The sequence below is a fragment of the Centruroides sculpturatus genome, unplaced genomic scaffold (genome assembly GCF_000671375.1).
Source record: "Centruroides sculpturatus isolate CEXI.00-Female unplaced genomic scaffold, Cexi_2.0 scaffold277, whole genome shotgun sequence".
In the NCBI taxonomy this organism is placed as follows: Eukaryota; Metazoa; Arthropoda; class Arachnida; order Scorpiones; family Buthidae; genus Centruroides; species Centruroides sculpturatus.
The window spans coordinates 690,585-696,206 of record NW_019392628.1 but is presented as its reverse complement, the minus strand read 5'-3'; the positions used below and the strand labels follow the sequence as shown (position 1 = coordinate 696,206).

General features: G+C 26.7%; 1 long non-coding RNA gene across 1 annotated transcript in view; it reads right to left on the bottom strand.

The window, feature by feature from the left end:
- The window catches only part of LOC111617809, a 26,050-nt gene that overhangs the window by 3,991 nt on the left and 16,437 nt on the right, over window positions 1-5,622 (bottom strand). Inside the window, exon 2 of the long non-coding RNA XR_002755489.1 lies at window positions 2,487-2,530. This is a non-coding gene — a long non-coding RNA (uncharacterized LOC111617809). The remainder of the gene's footprint in view (window positions 1-2,486; window positions 2,531-5,622) is intronic.

The window sequence follows — 5,622 nt, the reverse complement described above, 5'->3', positions numbered from 1 at the left end:
TATTATTATTATTATTATTATTGTACTATATATATATATATATAAATATACATACACCACACCCTATTATAAATATATAAATTATTTTTTTTAATTAAAAAAAATTTTCAGAACATTTTAAATTTCCACAAAAAAATTATAAAAATTATTATATTTCCTGTAAATTACTAGATTGGTATTAACATGAGAAATTCTTATAATCACTAATAAATGTTTTTAAAATATTTTAGATCCTGATTAAATTTATCATAAAACAGAAAAATACATCTAATAAACAATTCTAAATATAAACATTGAAAAATTTCAATCAGATGAAAGCAGTATAAAAATTGACATTGTGAAAGAAAATGATTTATATTTCAAGATTTACATAATTCTGCTTGTCACTAGTCAAAATGAGTTTAAAATAATGCATCATAAATAAATACCCAGATTAGGTTTTAATTAGTGATTAACAAATATTCGGTATTCGGCCAAATACCGAATATTTAATCACTATTCTACAGAATACCTAAAAACAGGAGTAAGAAATAACAAAAACACAGTAAATTAATCATTTTGGTATTTAGATTTAATGTTATCCGGTTAGTGTTGTTTGTTTATATTTATTTATAACTTATAACATGCACAAAATACAAAAACATAATATTAGTCACTTGTATTCACAATTTATAATTACAAAGATCAGCACACGTACACACCTATTCATTCGAGAATTGTCGCACATCTGAGGGTCTGACCCTGCCTATCCTTCTTTTTAAGCGCTCGTCTTTGCTCTTCCCTTTCTCTTTCCTCTATTGCTCTAGTCCACGTATGCCTATGCATACATCATAATACGCCCTCACGATATTTTCGATTCATCACGTTTCCGTCGTAGATTTCCCATTTTACAATTATGTGACTCATAGCCTGGTGATAACGGAGAAAAGAGACAGATAGGACGCCGGTATAAGTCACAGTTATGATTTCATAGATTCGAAACAGCTCGGTAGCCCTAACGACCTCAGGCTTTCGCCCTTGCACGCTAAGTGACTTTCATTACAAGCATTTAGCTTTTCGAAGTCTATGACAACAATTATTTGGCATTCACAACCGTGAATTTCATGCAAATAAGCTGCCTCAACTTGTTCAAAGCAGCTTATTGAGTTGATAACATAATCGACTTGTTCAATTATGTTATCAACTCAATTTCATATTTATTTTCACATTTTCACTTTGCGGTCCTTCTCTGTTCTTCTTCCATTATTTGCACGTGTAGGTCATTTCATTGCTATCCAGATTTGATATCATCACTTATCACACTGCCATGACACTCTTGTCTGAACTGTCAAGAATTAACACGATTGGCAAAGTGTAGTGACAGTGGCCAATAGAGAGCAGGGTCCTTGTCATAATGCAGTTTGCGCGCCAATTTTTGTACGTGCATTAATCAAACCGAATAGTTTGGCCGAATATTCAGTATTCAGCCTGAGGCCGAATATACTATTCATTGCAACACTAGTTTTAATATCTTTAATAGGCTTTATTTTATTTATTTTGATGATTACAATGGTTATTGTCTGTTTACTCTCACCAGTCACTGTTACTCAATGCTTATTGTATTCGCTGGGTACTTTGACTTGATACAGAAAAGAAAGCAATAATTTAGTTTTATTAATCCAAACAAAAATTTTCTGTTATACATAGTATCAATGCAATTCAGTTAATTTTATCAAATTTAATGCTCTGAGGCCATTATAAATTAATATTAAATTTTAGTATTTTAATTATTCTTTCTTAATATAGAATAAAATAAAATAAAAAAATTTTAGAATAGATTTAAAATTCACAAACATGATTTAAACATTTTTGTAATGTATATAGGAATGTATCCATTTGCATGTTATGTTTTTTATAATTAGCAATATGTGATTATATTATTAAATTTAAAAAGGAATCATAGTTGTTGAATTTGCCAATTACAGAATAATTTAAATGATATTTAGACTAAAACTTTATAATTATACAAAACTTACAATACAAATAAGTATTTGCTCTCTGCTGACATTTTTAATAACTATATACATAATTTGAAGAGAGTTTACAATTGCAGATTGTAGAAACATTATACTTACACAATCCAAGAAATTGAAGTAGAATATTTTCCTAATATGTTATGGTTTTTAAATTATATATACCCAATTAGTAATTTCTTGTCATCAGAGTAACAACTCGTTTATCAAGAGATTTTTCAGTTACCTGATCATCCCAACTTCCATATAGATATGTGTATTTAACCCATAAATAACTATTAATTTAACAGTAAATTTATCTGATTATAAATTAAAATTTATTTCTACAGTTGAATTATTTCAATTCTGAAATCATCAAAAAATTTTAAATTTACAGTTGCAAAATATCAATTTAACCTGCTTTCACTAAAAATATAAAATAAATAGTTTTCCACCTTAAGAATAAACAATATAGATTATTTTTTTTTTATTTACCTCAATGTCAACAGCTTTTGTTTTCTTTGATTTCACTGGTATAGCTATAAATAAATAAAATTGTATACAGATTAAAATGTTTTTTTTAAATAATATTTAAAAAAAAATCAAATTGTAATTCTAGAATTACAGTCTGATTTTATGTTGTAATAAATTATAAGTGTTATTTAAATAATAATTAAAAATTGTTCAATTTCTTAAAATAAACAATTATAAATTATAGAAAATATTTCCAACATGATATGTACATTCCAACATGATAAATTTTACAAATGTATAATTTGTAAAATTTTATGTAAAATTATTTACATAAAATTTTACAAATTATACATTTAATTTGAAATATTCAAATTTGCATATTACAACTGAGTTTATTTATATTAACAATAATAATAAAATTANATAAAAACACGTGCGTATTCGAATGCAGCGTTGTGTCAAAATTTCAAAGGAATCGGTAGGAACAAACGAACATTACATTTTTATTTATATAGATAGATAGAAGATGATCTGTTTTCTTATTTGTCTTTATGTAAAGCTGAATAACAGGGAAAAAAATTAACTGCTGTTAAGCAAATAAAACACTAGAGCAATATGTTGCCTTAAAGTAGGTTTGATTACCCTGTCTTATATCTATAGATTTGGTGAGTAGACATGGTAAGAGTCTGGATTTAGCTCCAATACAGAGTATGATAACATTTGTTTGGGTATTTTTGAAGGATATAGAATTTAGTGAATCCTAAATACTTATAAATCTTCATATAAGAGCTTATTAAATCTCCATATAAGAGCATTACTAAAGTTTATTCATTAATGTCAAAACAAAAACAGAAATTAATATTAGAACACTGGCACAAACTTAAAAATATGAAGGTTCAGTAACCAAAATGCAACAAAGTTGACCAAATTGGCATTATAAAATATGAGATAAAATAAGAAAACAATGAATGTTATGAACAAGAAAAAAATGTGGTTGATAGAACATGGCTTTTGAAAATATTACATGATAATTTTAAATCTTACTGTTCACATTTTGACTACATTAAAGAAAAATAATCCAGCAATGAGTTGTTTAACTTTCCTGGCAACATTTAAAACTGCATGTGATGCCATCTGTTATGATATTTTATTAAAAAACTTTCTACTTTTAATCATTATAAAATGACAAAAACTCAATTTTGAAGGTAGGGATGGGTTTTCTAAAATATTATAAATACTAACAACAATTAAAATTGTCATTAAGTCCAACTCTATCCAAGATATAACACACAATCCCCTTCATCTTTCCACTCTGATGCTATTAAATTATGGTAGTTAAATGTCAACAATCCCTGTAATACACAAACTTCCCTACAAAATTTCAGAAATTTTTGACAAAAAGCACAGGAGTTAAGCTTCAAACAGGGTGAACAAAACTGTGTCCCACACACACACACACAAACAAACAAACAAACAAACAAACAAACAAACAAACACAAACACTCATACATACAGAATAAATCCCCAAATTCTTTTGTATTTCTGGATGTTTCAATGTCCAGAGTACAAAACTGTAAAAATCTTGGGGGGCCATGTTTTGACCAATTGCCATATTTTTCCCTCTGTTATATATAACAGCCAGGAAAGTAATAAAATTTGAAAATTAACTTTATAAGAGTAGGTTATCACATCATATGTGATAATCTATTCTTTTAACTTAAAATAAATGTAACTTGTTTGGAAATAAAATCAGCAGTATTTACCACATTTCTGACTATTTGGATGTGAGAAGAGTAAAATTACAAATACAGTGCATTTTATGTACGTTTTGAAGTTAATTGAGAAACTATATTTTTTTATCAACAATATCTGAAACATTAATATAGAGTTAAGAGTAAATTATTCTTTGTTCTTTTAGCAAAATAAATTATTTTTACTTTTGTCTTAAGTTTGTTGTATTTAATTTTGAAAATTTCTTTATATCTACAAGATGAAATGTTTTGTATTCATTAAAATATTTTATTAAAGTTTATGTATTTATACAATTTGTATAAATACATAAACTTTAATAAAATATTTTAATGAAAATTCTACTATTAAAATGGAAAATTTTTGAAAAAAGTAACAATATTGAATTAAAATAGAATTTTTTTTTCCTTCAAATGAAATAGAATGTTTCATCTTTCTTTATATTCATTCCTTTTATTAATTATATATCAAAGTTTTTTGACCTTAAACATAAAAGCTACTAGAAAATATGTTCTCATTGTCAAAACAGTATAAATATAACTGAATGACATAATTAATAAAATAAAAAAAAAAACTATCTGTTGGCATTAAAAAACTAATAAATTAGAGAAGATTCATAAACATTTTGAACATTGCATTAATGTCTTCAGGTGATTTGGAACACAGAATTCAGACAAAATCACTAACTTATTCAAAAACAATTCTGAAAAGAACATTATATTTGAAACAGAGGTTTAATATAAGAAATATTTTAAACATTTCAAATAGAATTAAAATGTAATGGAAAAGATATTAAAATACCTAAAAAATTTAAAAGTACAGTCGACCCCCCTATAACACGGTAGATACGTTCCGTTCTTTATGAATCAATTTTGTACGAGTCCTTGCCAATCACAGCCCGACACGTGTAAAGTTTACAGACTACAGCTGTTTGAAAGCTTTTCTTCCATAAAATTAATCGATTCTAGACTAATTTGACTCAACATTTCCAAAATATGTATAATTTTTTTGGAAATAATCCGTATAAACTATGCTATAAACAAAAAATTGTAGGATTACTTACCGAGTGTGCACCGTTTGACATCGCCATTGCTCAAGCTTGTTTTCGTCGCGGAGCAGCACACCAAACGGCGGGCAATTTCTGATAAGTTATTTTTCTGCAAAAACTTCGTTGAACTTTGGAGACATCATTAATATAAATAATTTTTATGGCCGTTGAATAAGAAATGTTTCTTTCACAAGAAATGTATAAAATTAGACTGTATTAGTGCTGTATTAGACTTACAATACCTAATTTACATACTGTACAGACGATAGTAAACAACTTACTCGCCTAAATTCTCTGTAGCGTGGCGCTGGGCGGCAGAATGTATATATATAATTATAATAAAGCAAATAAAACACTAGA